Raw genomic sequence first — 15,000 nt, forward strand, 5'->3', positions numbered from 1 at the left:
TCACTATCTTTCAAAACGGAAATTTTAAAATCTCGTTTTTTTTTTGCCTTTTATGGAAATTAGTGAAGGCATCGCATCAAAGGTGCGCACCTCGCTGCCCACCTTGGTGTGCTCCGAGGTGCCCACCACGGTGCGCAACGCCGGTGCGAACCCGGGAGCGCCCCGATGTGTGCTCCAAGGTGCGGCGTGCACGAAGTCGGACCCCGGTTTGCCCCGGGTGCGCACCTCGCGTGCACCTTGGTGCGCACACCTTGGCTGGGTTGCGCGGCCTGGTGGGCACCATGGTGCGCACCAAGGAGCGCTCCGAAGTGTGCTCCAAGGTGCGGCGTGCACGAAGTCGGAGCCCGGTTTGCCCCGGGTACGCACCTCGCGTGCACCTTCGCCGGGGTGGGCACCTCGGCTGGGTTGCGCGCCCTGGTGCGCACCAAGGAGCGCTCCGAAGTGTGCTCCAAGGTGCGGCGTGCACGAAGTCGGAGCCCGGTTTGCCCCGGGTGCGCACCTTCGCCGCGGTGCGCACCATGGCGTGCACGAAGTCGGAGCCCGGTTTGCCCCGGGTGCGCACCTCGCGTGCACCTTCGGCGGGGTTGCGCGCCCTGGTGGGCACCATGGTGCGCACCAAGGAGCGCTCCGAAGTGTGCTCCAAGGTGCGGCGTGCACGAAGTCGGAGCCCGGTTTGCCCCGGGTGCGCACCTCGCGTGCACCTTCGGCGGGGTTGCGCGCCCTGGTGGGCACCATGGTGCGCACCAAGGAGCGCTCTGAAGTGTGCTCCAAGGTGCGGCGTGCACGAAGTCGGAGCCCGGTTTGCCCCGGGTGCGCACCTCGCGTGCACCTTCGCCGCGGTGGGCACCATGGCGTGCACGAAGTCGGAGCCCGGTTTGCCCCGGGTGCGCACCTCGCGTGCACCTTCGCCGGGGTGGGCACCTCGGCTGGGTTGCGCGCCCTGGTGCGCACCAAGGAGCGCTCCGAAGTGTGCTCCAAGGTGCGGCGTGCACGAAGTCGGAGCCCGGTTTGCCCCGGGTGCGCACCTCGCGTGCACCTTCGCCAGGGTGGGCACCTCGGTGCGCACACCTTCTCAATGTTTTCTTGCCTTTTCTGGAAATTGGTGAAGGCAGCGCATCAAAGGTGCGCACCTCGGTGTGCTCCGAGGTGCGAACCCGAGACCGCTCCGAGGTGCCCACGAAGTCGAAAGTCGGGTTAATTGCATTGTTTTCCCCGGGTGCGCTCCGAGGTGCGCAACATCGGCGCGCACCAAGGAGGGCTCCGAAGTGTGCTCCAAGGTGCGCACGATGGCGTGCACCTCTGGTGCGCACGATTCGGAGCTCGGTTTGACCGGGGTGCGCACACCTTGGCTGGGTTGCGCACCTTTTGTGCGCTCCAAGGTGCGCACGAAGTCGGAGCTCGGTTTGCCCCGGGTGCGCACCTTCGCCAGGGTGCGCACCTTGATGCGCACGCCTTGGCTGGGCTGCGCACCTTGGTGGGCGCCATGGTGCGCACCTTTCGTGCGCTCCAAGGTGCGCACGAAGTCGGAGCTCGGTTTGCCCCGGGTGCGCACCTTGGTGGGCGCCATGGTGCACTCCGAGGTGCCCAAGATTGGTGCGCACCAAGGAGTGCTCCGAAGTGCGCTCCAAGGTGCGCAGGTGCGCGCGAAGTCGAAAGTTGGGTTAATTGTCCGGTTTGCCTCGGGTGCGCACCTTGCGTGCACCTTCGCCAGGGTGGGCGCCTTGGTGCGCACACCTTGGCTGGGCTGCGCACCCGGGCGCGCACACCTTGGCACCCGCGTTTCCTTCATTTTAAATTTTTTTTTTTTACAATCTCTCAAGTGGGAAATTCTATAATCTCAACTTTTTTTGCCTTTTCAGGAAACTTTTGAATGGAGCGCATCATTGGTGCGCTCCGAAGTGTGCTCCAAAGCTCTCTCCAGCTGCGTGCACCTGCCCCGGCCGCGCACCCGGCCCCGCCCAGCTTCGCTCACCTGTCCCGGGCGTCTGGTGCGGAACCTTAGAGTAAGAAACATCACCGTGCACCTTGGCCAACGTGCGCGACTCGACCGAGCGCGCACTGGCCGAGGTGCACACCGATTTCACCTGGGTGCGCGCGCAGCACCTCGGGCGCACCGGGGTGCGCGCACAACGCCCGGGTTGCACCGTGGCCTGTGTGCTCGGGGCGCCTCGGGTGCGCGCTCGGTGTCGCCCCCGCGCGCGCGGTAGTGCGGGCAGCGCACCCCGGCCCGGCCCGGCCCCGACGAGAACGCAAACGGGCAAAAGGTTTATTCAAATAGCATTGCGACGCCCGGCGAAAAACTAAAAAAGGGTGCAACACCGGGACTTCCCGGGAGGTCACCCATCCCAGTACTACTCCGGCCCAAGCGCGCTTAACTGCGGAGTTCTGATGGGATCCGGTGCACTAACGCTGGTATGATCGCACCCGTTATGAGCTTGTCGCAGTGTGTACTTAGCAAACCGCGACCCACGTGCGAATCCACCCCGGCCACCCACCCCCGTCGAGGTGCACACCCTCCCTCGCGAAGTGCGCCCCGTTCGCCAAGTGTGAGCCCTGCCCGGGTGCGCGCACCTTGCTAGGGCGTCGGGTGTGCACCCGGCCCGGCCTACGTGCGTGCACCTGGAGGGGGCGTCGTGTGCGTGCAGTGTCCCGTCTGCAACGCGGTGCCCACACACCACCTCGGGCGCAACGACCTGCGCTCACATGTGGGCCGAGTGCACCTTGGTGCATGTTCGGGGCGCCTCGGGTGCACGCTCGATCTTGCCCCGGTGCACCAAGGCGCTCGGTTTGCCCCGGGTGCGCACTTGGTGCAAGGTGGGCACCCAAAATAGGGATCAAGCACCAAAACACAAGTTTCGGGATGCAAAATGGGACCCAAGGACCACAAATGCGTTCCAAGACCCATGATGGGTCCACGAGAACAAAAATGTGTTCCGAGACTTAATAAACAAATATTGGGTTTTAGGAGAAGAAACATGCTCTAATGCCCAAAACGAGAATCGACCCCGAAAAGGCCACAGGCCAAAAGTGGGATGCGAGACAAAAAAAAATGGGACCCGAGGACCAAAATTGGGTTCCCAGGTCGAAGACAGGGCAACCGGACAAGAAACGACCTCTAAGGCTCGAAATGAGTCCCGACGACTAAAACTTGACAAGAAGCACCCATCAGGCACCCAACTCGACACCCATGGGATGCCGACCCACCCGGGCTTCCACCTAGCACACCTTGGCACCCACCCACCCTCGCACCCAACCTCGCACCCAACTTAGCACCTTTGAACCCACATTGGCACTCACCCTGACCCTGGCACCTTGGAACCCACATTGGCACTCACCTTGACCCTGGCACCCACCTTTGCACTCACCTTGGGACCCACCCTGGCTCCCACCTCGGCACCCACCCAGACACCCACCTTGGTTCCTTGGCACCCACCTTGGATCCTTGGCACCCACCCCGACACCCACCTTGGCACGCAACTTGGCTACTTGCCACCCACCTTGGCTCCTTGACGCCCACCCCGACAACCACCCCGTGACCTACCCTGGCTAGGGTTGGTGCACACCCACCCTGGTGCCCACCTTGGCACCCACCCTATGACCCACCTTGGCACGCACCTTAGTACCCACCCCGTTACCCACCCTAGGACCCACCCCGTGACCCACCTTGGCCAGGGTGGGTGCACCCACCCTGGTGCCCACCTTGGCACCCACCCATCCTAGCACCCAGCCTGTGACCGGGCTTGGAACCCAACCTTGCACCCGCACCCGTCTTGGCCAGTGTGGGTGCGCACCCATCCTGGCACCCACGTTGTGACACACCCTTTAACCCACGCACCCTAGCACCCACGTTGGCACCCACCTTGGAACCCAACCTAGCAACTTGGCACCCACCCCGTGACCCACCTTGGCATCCACCATAGCAGTCGCCGACTTGGCACCCACCTCGGCACCCACCTTGACACTTGTGGACCCACCTTGCCACTCACCCTAGCATCGACCCATCCTAGCACCCACCCTGGCACCTTTGCACCCTAGCACTCACCCATCCTAGCACCTAACCTGTGACCCACCTTGACACTCACCCTCGCACCCACCTTGGAACCCAACCTAGCACCCACCCACCCTGACACCAACCCTAGCACCTACCCACCCTTGCACCCACCCTGTGACCCATCTTGGCACCCACCCATCCTACCACTCAACCTATCACCCACCTTCTCACCCACCTTGGCATCCACCTTAGCACCCACCCACACTGGCACCTTGGCACCCACCTCGGGCAAGGTGGGTGCACACCCACCCTGGCACCCAATTTAGAACCCACCGAGCATGTTACCCACCTTGGCACCCACATTGCAGCCCACCCTAGTACCCACCCTATGACCCACATTGGCATCCACACCCTAGCACCCAGGCACCTCGACACCCGCCTTGACACCCACCCTAGCACTGAACCTGTGACCCACCTTGGAACTCACCCTAGAACCCACCCACCCTGTGAACCACCTTGGCATCCACCTTAGCACCCACCCACCTTGGCACCCACTCTAGCACTCACCCATCCTAACACCCAACTTGTTACCCACCTTGGCACCCGCCCTCGCGTCCACCTTGAAACCCACCCTAGCACCCACCCACGCAGGAGCCCACCTTGGCACCCAACCTAACACCCACGCATCCTGGCACCCAACTTGTGACCCACCTTGGAACCCACCCTAGTACCCACCTTTGAACCCACTATATCACCAACCCACCTTGGCACCCACCCTATGACCCTCTTTGGAATCCACCCTAGCACGCACCCACCCTGGCACCCACCATGGAGCGCACCCTAGCACCCACCCACCTCGGCACGCACCTCAACACCCACCTTGGTGTGCGCACTGCGCCAACCTCTCAAAGACCCTATGTGGTGCGCTCCAAAGTGTACACCTTTGGTGCGCTCCAAGGTGCGCACCTTTGGTGCACACCGAGGTGCGCACCTTTGGTGCACACCGAGGTGCACACCAAAGTGTGCACCGAGGTGAGCACCAAAGTGCACTCCAGGGTGCACACCAAGGCGTGCACCTTTGGTGCGGTCAATGCAAACGAATTCGGAAGTTGGGGTCGATGTCCTAATCGCTGCTGCAGACTACACGTATGAGAATCGGACAAATAGCTTTATATAGGGGAGGTGTTGCGTTTGATGGGTCGACTCCCCTGGTTGTGTGCACTGCACCAACTTCAAAGACCCTGTCTTGTTTAAGAAGTCAAAAGTTGGGGTGGATGTCCTAATCATTGCTGCAGTCTACGCATGTATGAGAATCAGACAAATAGCTTATATAGGGGAGGTGTTGCATTCGATGGGTTGACTCCCCTGGTTGTGCGCACTGCGCCAACCTCAAAGACCCCGCATAGCAGAAGAAGTCGGAAGTCGGATTTTGGTGAGCACCAAGGCGTGCACCTTTGGTGCGGTCAACGCAGACGAATTCAGAAGTTGGGGTGGATGTCCTAATCGTTGTTGCAGGCTACACATGTATGAGAATCAGACAAATAGCTTATATAGGGGAGGTGTTGGGTTTGATGGGTCAACTCCCTTGGTTGTGCGCATTACGCCAACCTCAAAGACCTTGTTTTCGTTAAGAAGTCAAAAGTTGGGGTCAATGTCCTAATGGCTCCTGCAGGCTACACATGTATGAGAATCGGACAAATAGCTTATATAGGGGAGGTGTTGGGTTTGATGGGTCGACTCCCCTGGTTGTGCGCATTACGTCAACCTCAAAGACCTTGTTTTCGTTAAGAAGTCAAAAGTTGGGGTCGATGTCCTAATTGCTCCTGTAGACTACACATGTATGAGAATCAGACAAATAGCTTATATAGGGGAGGTGTTGGGTTTGATGGGTTGACTCCCCTAGTTGTTCGCATTACACCAACCTCAAAGACCTTGTTTTCGTTTAGAAGCCGAAAGTTGGGGTCGATGTCCTAATTGCTCCTGCAGGCTACGCATGTATGAGAATCAGACAAATAGCTTATATAGGGGAGGTGTTGGGTTTGATGGGTCGACTCCCCTGGTTGTGCGCATTGCGCCAACCTCAAAGACCCTGCATTGCGGATGAAGTCGAAAGTCAGAGTTTGGTGTGCTACAAGGTGTGGTCGAAGGTGCTCACCTAGGTGTGCACCTTTGGAGCGCAGGAAAAGTGCCCTCCAAAAGTGCGCACCTTTGGAGTGCACAAAAGTGCCCTCCAAAAGTGCGCACCTTTGGAGTGCACAAAAGTGCCCTCCAAAAGTGCGCACCTTTGGAGCGCACAAAAGTGCCCTCCAAAAAGTGCCCTCCAAAAGTGCGCACCTTTGGAGTGCAGAAAAGTGCCCTCCAAAAAGTGCCCTCCAAAAGTGCGCACCTTTGGAGCGCAGAAAAGTGCCCTCCAAAAAGTGCCCTCCAAAAGTGCGCACCTTTGGAGCGCAGAAAAGTGCCCTCCAAAAAGTGCCCTCCAAAAGTGCGCACCTTTGGAGCGCAGAAAAGTGCCCTCCAAAAAGTGCCCTCCAAAAGTGCGCACCTTTGGAGCGCAGAAAAGTGCCCTCCAAAAAGTGCCCTCCAAAAGTGCGCACCTTTGGAGCGCAGAAAAGTGCCCTCCAAAAAGTGCCCTCCAAAAGTGCGCACCTTTGGAGCGCAGAAAAGTGCCCTCCAAAAAGTGCCCTCCAAAAGTGCGCACCTTTGGAGCGCAGAAAAGTGCCCTCCAAAAAGTGCCCTCCAAAAGTGCGCACCTTTGGAGCGCAGAAAAGTGCCCTCCAAAAGTGCGCACCTTTGGAGCGCACAAAAGTGCCCTCCAAAAGTGCGCACTTTTGGTGCGCACCAAGGCGCTGGTTTGGTCGTTGCAGGCGAGTTCGGAAGTTGGGGTCGATGTCCTGAGCGGAGGTGCAAACTACACAGGTGTCGGAATCGGACAAATAGCTTATATAGGGGAGGTGTATGCTTCGATGGGTCGACTCCCCAGGTTGAGCGCACCGCACCAACCTCAAAGACCCTACGGTATGGATGAAGTCGGAAGTTGGGTCCGATGACCGATTCGATTAGTAGGTATGCTCATGAGGTCGGAATTTGGGTCCGATGACCTGCCATGTGCAGGAAGGCGAATGTTGGCACTGTGCGTTGCAAGGTGCACACCAAGGCGCTGGTGCGGTCTTTTTAGTCGAGTTCGGAAGTTGGGGTCGATGTCCTGATCGGAGGTGCAAGCTACACAGGTGTGGGAATCGGACAAATAGCTTATATAGGGGAGGTGTATGCTTCGTTGGGTCGACTCCCCGGGTTGAGCGCACCGCGCCAACCTCAAAGACCCTACGGTATGGATGAAGTCGGAAGTTGGGTCCGATGACCGATTCGATATGTAGGCATACTCGCGAGGTCGGAATTTGGGTCCGATGACCTGCCACGTGCAGGAAGGCGAATGTTGGCACTGTGCGTTGCAAGGTGCGCACCAAGGCGCTGGTTCGGTCGTTGGAGGCGAGTTCGGAAGTTGGGGTCGATGTCTTGATCGGAGGTGCAAACTACACAGGTGTGGGAATCGGACAAATAGCTTATATAGGGGAGGTGTATGCTTCGTTGGGTCGACTCCCCGGGTTGAGCGCACCGCGCCAACCTCAAAGACCCTACGGTATGGATGAAGTCGGAAGTTGGGTCCGATGACCGATTCGATATGTAGGCATACTCGCGAGGTCGGAATTTGGGTCCGATGACCTGCCATGTGCAGGAAGGCGAATGTTGGGACTGTGCGTCGCAAGGTGCGCACCAAGGCGCTGGTGCCGTCGTTGCAGTCGAGTTCGAAAGTTGGGGTCGATGTCCTGGTCAGAGGTGCAAACTACACAGGTGTGGGAATCGGACAAATAGCTTATATAGGGGAGGTGTATGCTTCGATGGGTCGACTCCCTGGGTTGAGCGCACCGCGCCAACCTCAAAGACCCTACAGTATGGATGAAGTCGGAAGTTGGGTCCGATGACCGATTCGATACGTAGGCATATTGGCGAGGTCTGAATTTGTGTCCGATGACCTGCCATGCGCAGGAAGGCGGAATTTGGGTCCGATGACCGAGTTGATGGCGTGCCATGCGCAGAAAGGCGGAATTTGGGTCCGATGACCGAGTTGATGTTGATGGCCCGCCATGCACAGGAAGGCGGAATTTGGGTCCGATGACCGATTTGAAGGCGTGCCATACGCAAAAAGGCGGAGTTTGGGTCCGATGACCGAGTTGATATTGATGGCCCGCCATGCGCAGGAAGGCGGAATTTGGGTCCGATGACCTGACATACGCATGGAGTCCGACTCGGGGGCCGATGTTCGATTCGATGACTTGCATTGTGGGTAAAGTCGGAAGTTGTGGTCTTTGACCCGATTCGATGACCAGACTTCGGCTGCTTGAGAATCGGACAAATAACTTATATAGGGGAGGTAGTGTTCTCGAGCATCCTCCCCCCGTGCCCGTTTATGTCGATTGATGCTGGTGCTCGACTGGTTGGAGCGCTCGGATGCAAAAATCTTGCACCAGGATTTATCGATTGTGATGGACACGGCAAGTCTCCTGATTGCTATGCAGGAGCTCATCGTGAATCTCTATGCGGCCTTGGTATGGACTCGACCTGCGGAATGGTTCGGCAATGGTAGTCGCTCCAACACGTCCTTGCAATGGCCACAGAGGTGATTCGACTAGAGCTCCAGTCTAGCTTTTGGGTTGCTTGGCGGACTGGTATAGCCGCGATCGAGTTCCGGCCATGAACGTTTTAGATAGCTCTTGGGCTTTCTGGGACGGAAGTCGGAAGTTTGGGCTGTTGTCCGATTTGATGACCATTCTTCGGATGTGTGAGAATCGGACAAATAACTTATATAGGGGACTGTGTTGTCTCACGCAGCCCCCTCCGTGCCCCTCTATCTCGACCGATGTTGGTGCTTGAAAGGGTTGGGATCGCTCGGATTTATAAACGTGCACCACCATTTGTCGAGTGTGAGGGACGCGGCAGGTCTCCTAAATGCTATGCGGGCGCTCTCTGAGAATCTCTATCCGGCCTCGACACAGACTAGTCTTGCTGAATGGTTTGGCACTGGTAGTCGATCCAACACGTCGTTGTTGTGGCCGCCTAGGCGATTCGATTCGAGCCCCCGTCTAGCTTTTGGGTTGCTTGGCGGATTTTGCCCTATCCGCAAGTGAGCTCGGTCCCTAAACGTTCGAGAAACCCGATTGCTATGCGCCGACTCTCTTTCTTGCGAGCCTCCATCTAGCTTTTGGGTCTCTACGGAACGGAAGTCGGAATCTGGGACCGTTGTTTGATTCGACGAGGCAGACTACGGTTGTGCGAGAATCGGACAAATAACTTATATAGGGGAGGTGTTGACTGGAGCATTCTCCCCCGTGCCCCTCTAACTCGACCAATGCTGGCGCTCGAACGGTGGTAGCGCTCGGATTTTCATTGAGCGCCAGCATTGGTCGATTTAGAGGGGCATGCGAGATTCCTGAATGCTATGCGAGGGCTCTAACGGAAATGTCTATTGGTTTCGGTATGGATGCAATTGCGAGTGGTTCGGCAAAGGTAGTCGTTCCGATGCGTCCATGTCGTGGCCAAATCGATAATTCGATTTGAGCCCTCGTATAGCATTTGGGTCTCTCGATGTGATTCCGCATTCCAGTCCCTTTGGGCACTGCTTGAGCCGCATCCCAGGGGGTTCCCTTCCAAATAATCTGCCTCGCAACCCGATTGCTATGCGGTGAGGCTCCTCGGCCGCCTCGGAACTATCTGTGTATCAGACGCATCGCGGGATAAGGGGTTGGCAACGGTAGTCGCCCCAAGCGCGTCCGATGCTTGGACCATTCCGAGGCGGCCCTGAAGCCTCTTCCGTCTAGCCGTTGGGTCCTTCTCGCCGCATCCCTCGCCTCGCACCCCGATTGCTATGCGGTGAGGCTCCTCGGCCGCCTCGGAACTATCTGTGTATCGGACGCGTCGCGGGATAAGGGGTTGTCACTGGTAGTCGCCCCAAGCGCGTCCGATGCTTGGACCATTCCGAGGCGGCCCTGAAGCCTCTTCCGTCTAGCCGTTGGGTCCTTCTCGCCGCATCCCTCGCCTCGCACCCCGATTGCTATGCGGTGAGGCTCCTCGGCCGCCTCGGAACTATCTGTGTATCGGACGCGTCGCGGGATAAGGGGTTGTCATTGGTAGTCGCCCCAAGCGCGTCCGATGCTTGGACCATTCCGAGGCGGCCCTGAAGCCTCTTCCGTCTAGCCGTTGGGTCCTTCTCGCCGCATCCCTCGCCTCGCACCCCGATTGCTATGCGGTGAGGCTCCTCGGCCGCCTCGGAACTATCTGTGTATCGGACGCGTCGCGGGATAAGGGGTTGTCACTGGTAGTCGCCCCAAGCGCGTCCGATGCTTGGACCATTCCGAGGCGGCCCTGAAGCCTCTTCCGTCTAGCCGTTGGGTCCTTCTCGCCGCATCCCTCGCCTCGCACCCCGATTGCTATGCGGTGAGGCTCCTCGGCCGCCTCGGAACTATCTGTGTATCAGACGCGTCGCGGGATAAGGGGTTGTCACTGGTAGTCGCCCCAAGCGCGTTCGATGCTTGGACCATTCCGAGGCGGCCCTGAAGCCTCTTCCGTCTAGCCGTTGGGTCCTTCTCGCCGCATCCCTCGCCTCGCACCCCGATTGCTATGCGGTGAGGCTCCTCGGCCGCCTTGGAACTATCTGTGTATCGGACGCGTCGCGGGATAAGGGGTTGTCACTGGTAGTCGCCCCAAGCGCGTCCGATGCTTGGACCATTCCGAGGCGGACCCGAAGCCTCTTCCGTCTAGCCGTTGGGTCCTTCTCGCCGCATCCTTCGCCTCGCACCCCGATTGCTATGCGGTGAGGCTCCTCGGCCGCCTCGGAACTATCTGTGTATCGGACGCGTCGCGGGATAAGGGGTTGTCACTGGTAGTCGCCCCAAGCGCGTCCGATGCTTGGACCATTCCGAGGCGGCCCCGAAGCCTCTTCCGTCTAGCCGTTGGGTCCTTCTCGCCGCATCCCTCGCCTCGCACCCCGATTGCTATGCGGTGAGGCTCCTCGGCCGCCTTGGAACTATCTGTGTATCGGACGCGTCGCGGGATAAGGGGTTGTCACTGGTAGTCGCCCCAAGCGCGTCCGATGCTTGGACCATTCCGAGGCGGACCCGAAGCCTCTTCCGTCTAGCCGTTGGGTCCTTCTCGCCGCATCCCTCGCCTCGCACCCCGATTGCTATGCGGTGAGGCTCCTCGGCCGCCTTGGAACTATCTGTGTATCGGACGCGTCGCGGGATAAGGGGTTGTCACTGGTAGTCGCCCCAAGCGCGTCCGATGCTTGGACCATTCCGAGGCGGACCCGAAGCCTCTTTCGTCTAGCCGTTGGGTCCTTCTCGCCGCATCCCTCGCCTCGCACCCCGATTGCTATGCGGTGAGGCTCCTCGGCCGCCTTGGAACTATCTGTGTATCGGACGCGTCGCGGGATAAGGGGTTGTCACTGGTAGTCGCCCCAAGCGCGTCCGATGCTTGGACCATTCCGAGGCGGACCCGAAGCCTCTTCCGTCTAGCCGTTGGGTCCTTCTCGCCGCATCCCTCGCCTCGCACCCCGATTGCTATGCGGTGAGGCTCCTCGGCCGCCTTGGAACTATCTGTGTATCGGACGCGTCGCGGGATAAGGGGTTGTCACTGGTAGTCGCCCCAAGCGCGTCCGATGCTTGGACCATTCCGAGGCGGCCCCGAAGCCTCTTCCGTCTAGCCGTTGGGTCCTTCTCGCCGCATCCCTCGCCTCGCACCCCGATTGCTATGCGGTGAGGCTCCTCGGCCGCCTTGGAACTATCTGTGTATCGGACGCGTCGCGGGATAAGGGGTTGTCACTGGTAGTCGCCCCAAGCGCGTCCGATGCTTGGACCATTCCGAGGCGGCCCCGAAGCCTCTTCCGTGTAGCCGTTGGGTCCTTCTCGCCGCATCCCTCGCCTCGCACCCCGATTGCTATGCGGTGAGGCTCCTCGGCCGCCTTGGAACTATCTGTGTATCGGACGCGTCGCGGGATAAGGGGTTGTCACTGGTAGTCGCCCCAAGCGCGTCCGATGCTTGGACCATTCCGAGGCGGACCTGAAGCCTCTTCCCTCTAGCCGTTGGGGCTTTCTCGCCGCATCCCTCGCCTCGCACCCTGATTGCTATGCTGTGAGGCTCCTCGGCCGCCTTGGAACTATCTGTGTATCGGACGCATCGCGGGATAAGGGGTTGGCAGTGGTAGTCGCCCCAAGCGCATCCGATGCTTGGACCATTCCGAGGCGGCCCTGCAGCCTCTTCCGTCTAGCCGTTGGGGCCATCTCGCCGCATCCCCCACCTCGCACCACGATTGCTATGCGGTGAGGCTCCTTGGCCGCCTCGGAACTATCTGTGTATCGGACGCATCGCGGGATAAGGGGTTGTCACTGGTAGTCGCCCCAAGCGCGTCCGATGCTTGGACTATTCCGAGGCGGCCCTGCAGCCTCTTCCGTCTAGCCGTTGGGGCCATCTCGCCGCATCCCCCACCTCCTCGGCCGCCTCGGAACTATCTGTGTATCGGACGCATCGCGGGATAAGGGGTTGGCAGTGGTAGTCGCCCCAAGCGCGTCCGATGCTTGGACTATTCCGAGGCAGCCCTGCAGCCTCTTCCGTCTAGCCTTTGGGGCCATCTCGCCGCATCCCTCGCCTCGCACCCCGATTGCTATGCGGTGAGGCTCCTCGGCCGCCTGGGAACTATCTTCGTATCGGACGCATCGCGGGATAAGGGGTTGTCACTGGTAGTCGCCCCAAGCGCGTCCGATGCTTGGACTATTCCGAGGCGGCCCTGTGGCCTCTTCCGTCTAGCCGTTGGGGCCATCTCGCCGCATCCCCCACCTCGCACCCCGATTGCTATGCGGTGAGGCTCTTCGGCCGCCTTGGAACTATCTTCGTATCGGACGCATCGCGGGATAAGGGGTTGTCACTGGTAGTCGCCCCAAGCGCGTCCGATGCTTGGACTATTCCGAGGCGGCCCTGCAGCCTCTTCCGTCTAGCCGTTGGGGCCATCTCGCCGCATCCCCCACCTCGCACCCCGATTGCTATGCGGTGAGGCTCCTCGGCCGCCTTGGAACTATCTTCGTATCGGACGCATCGCGGGATAAGGGGTTGTCACTGGTAGTCGCCCCAAGCGCGTCCGATGCTTGGACTATTCCGACGCGGCCCTGTGGCCTCTTCCGTCTAGCCGTTGGGGCCATCTCGCCGCATCCCCCACCTCGCACCCCGATTGCTATGCGGTGAGGCTCCTCGGCCGCCTTGGAACCATCTTCGTATCGGACGCATCGCGGGATAGGGGGCTGTCACTGGTAGTCGCCCCAAGCGTGTCCGATGCTTGGACCATTCCTAGGCGGCCCTGAAGCCTCTTCCGTCTAGCCGTTGGGGCCTTCCCGCCCCATCCCTCGCCTCGCACCCCCGATTGCTATGCGGTGAGGCTCCTCGGCCGCCTTGGAACCATCTGTGTATCGGACGCATCGCGGGATAAGGGGTTGGCACTGGCAGTCGCCCCAAGCGCGTCCGATGCTTGGACCATTCCGAGGTGGCCCTGAAGCCTCTTCCGTCTAGCCGTTGGGGCCTTCCCGCCCCATCCCTCGCCTCGCACCCCGATTGATATGCGGTGAGGCTCCTCGGCCGCCTTGGAACTATCTGTGTATCGGACGCATCGCGGGATAAGGGGTTGGCACTGGTAGTCGTCCCAATCGCATCCGATGCTTGGACCATTCCGAGGCGGCCCTGCAGCCTCTTCCGTTTAGCCGTCGGGGCCTTCCCGCCGCATCCCTCGCCTCGCATCCCGATTCCTATGCGGTGAGTCTTCTCGGCCGCCGCGGAACTATACCTGTTATTGCTACTGCATCCTTCGGCTGGTAACCTCCTCTGCCGCCTTGGAACGTTCTCTTTGTCGGACGCGTCGCGGGATAAGGGGTTGGCACTGGTAGTCGCCCCAAGCGCGCCCGATGCATAGACCGCTCCGATTCGACCTTGCTTTCAGCCTCTCACATGCATAGACCTCTCTGAGTCGACCCTGCAGCCTCTCACGTTTAGCCTTTGGAATCTCGCCTCACAACATGATTGCTATCCTTGATGCATCCCTTGCCTCGAGCCCTGATTGCTTTCTTGGCTGCATCCCTCCTCTCCTCACAGCCCGGTTGTCATCACTGCTTCATCCGTCGCTTCATGCATTCTGGCTGCTGGGCCCTTCCCACCGCACACCTCGATTGCTATCTCTTCTGCATCACACACCCCGATTGCTATCTCTGCTACATCCCTCGGCTCTCACTTCTGCATCCTTCGCCTCACACCTCGATTGCTATCAATGCTGCATCCGTAACCTCACACCCCGATTGCTATGCGGGGAGGCTCCTTGGCCGCCTTGGAAATTTCTGTGTGTCGGACGCACCGCGGGATAAGGGGTTGGCACTGGTAGTCGCCCCAAGTGCGCCCGATTCTTAGACCGCTTCGAGGTGACCTCGTAGCCTCTTTCGTCCAGGCTTCCTGCCTTCAACGCCCTTTTTACACCTCGATTGCTATGCGCGGGCTCGTTGGCGTCTATCACCTCTCTGCGAAGAGTGGCACGATGATTGTTGGGGTAAATCGTAGCAGTCCGATCTCTGGCCTTGGGCCATTGTGAGGGCTGATCGATTTCCTGTGCGCATCTCGTGTTCGCCCAGTAACAGACTCGACGACTTGTAATCGGTCTTGTTCCCGATTGTTCCTGGAGGTAGTCTTCGGAACTCTTGGATTTGACCTGTCACTCGAACTGTCCTCTTCCGAGGATGCTTGTGTGTGTGTGCTTGTGCCATTTCCTTGGCGGTATTAACGAGATATTAAAGAGCGGAGTGAGCGCCTCGCCCAGCTATGTTTGGGGCTCTCACTCCCTTACCCGGTGTGCGACCGCTTTGCACGTAGGTTGCGGAGCATCGCGACTCTTTCGATGTTTGGCGGTTGTCTTCCGGTGATGCGTTGGTCCC

The 15,000-nt window shown here is 59.5% G+C and overlaps 1 non-coding gene across 1 annotated transcript; it reads right to left on the reverse strand.

The window, feature by feature from the left end:
* Window positions 1-2,307: 2,307 nt before the first annotated feature.
* On the reverse strand, window positions 2,308-2,426 carry LOC131860625 (5S ribosomal RNA). The gene has a single exon (XR_009359719.1). It is a non-coding gene; the product is annotated as a 5S ribosomal RNA (ribosomal RNA).
* Between the last annotated feature and the right edge of the window lie 12,574 nt (window positions 2,427-15,000).

The sequence above is a fragment of the Cryptomeria japonica genome, unplaced genomic scaffold, assembly GCF_030272615.1.
Source record: "Cryptomeria japonica unplaced genomic scaffold, Sugi_1.0 HiC_scaffold_15, whole genome shotgun sequence".
Classification (NCBI taxonomy): domain Eukaryota; kingdom Viridiplantae; phylum Streptophyta; class Pinopsida; order Cupressales; family Cupressaceae; genus Cryptomeria; species Cryptomeria japonica.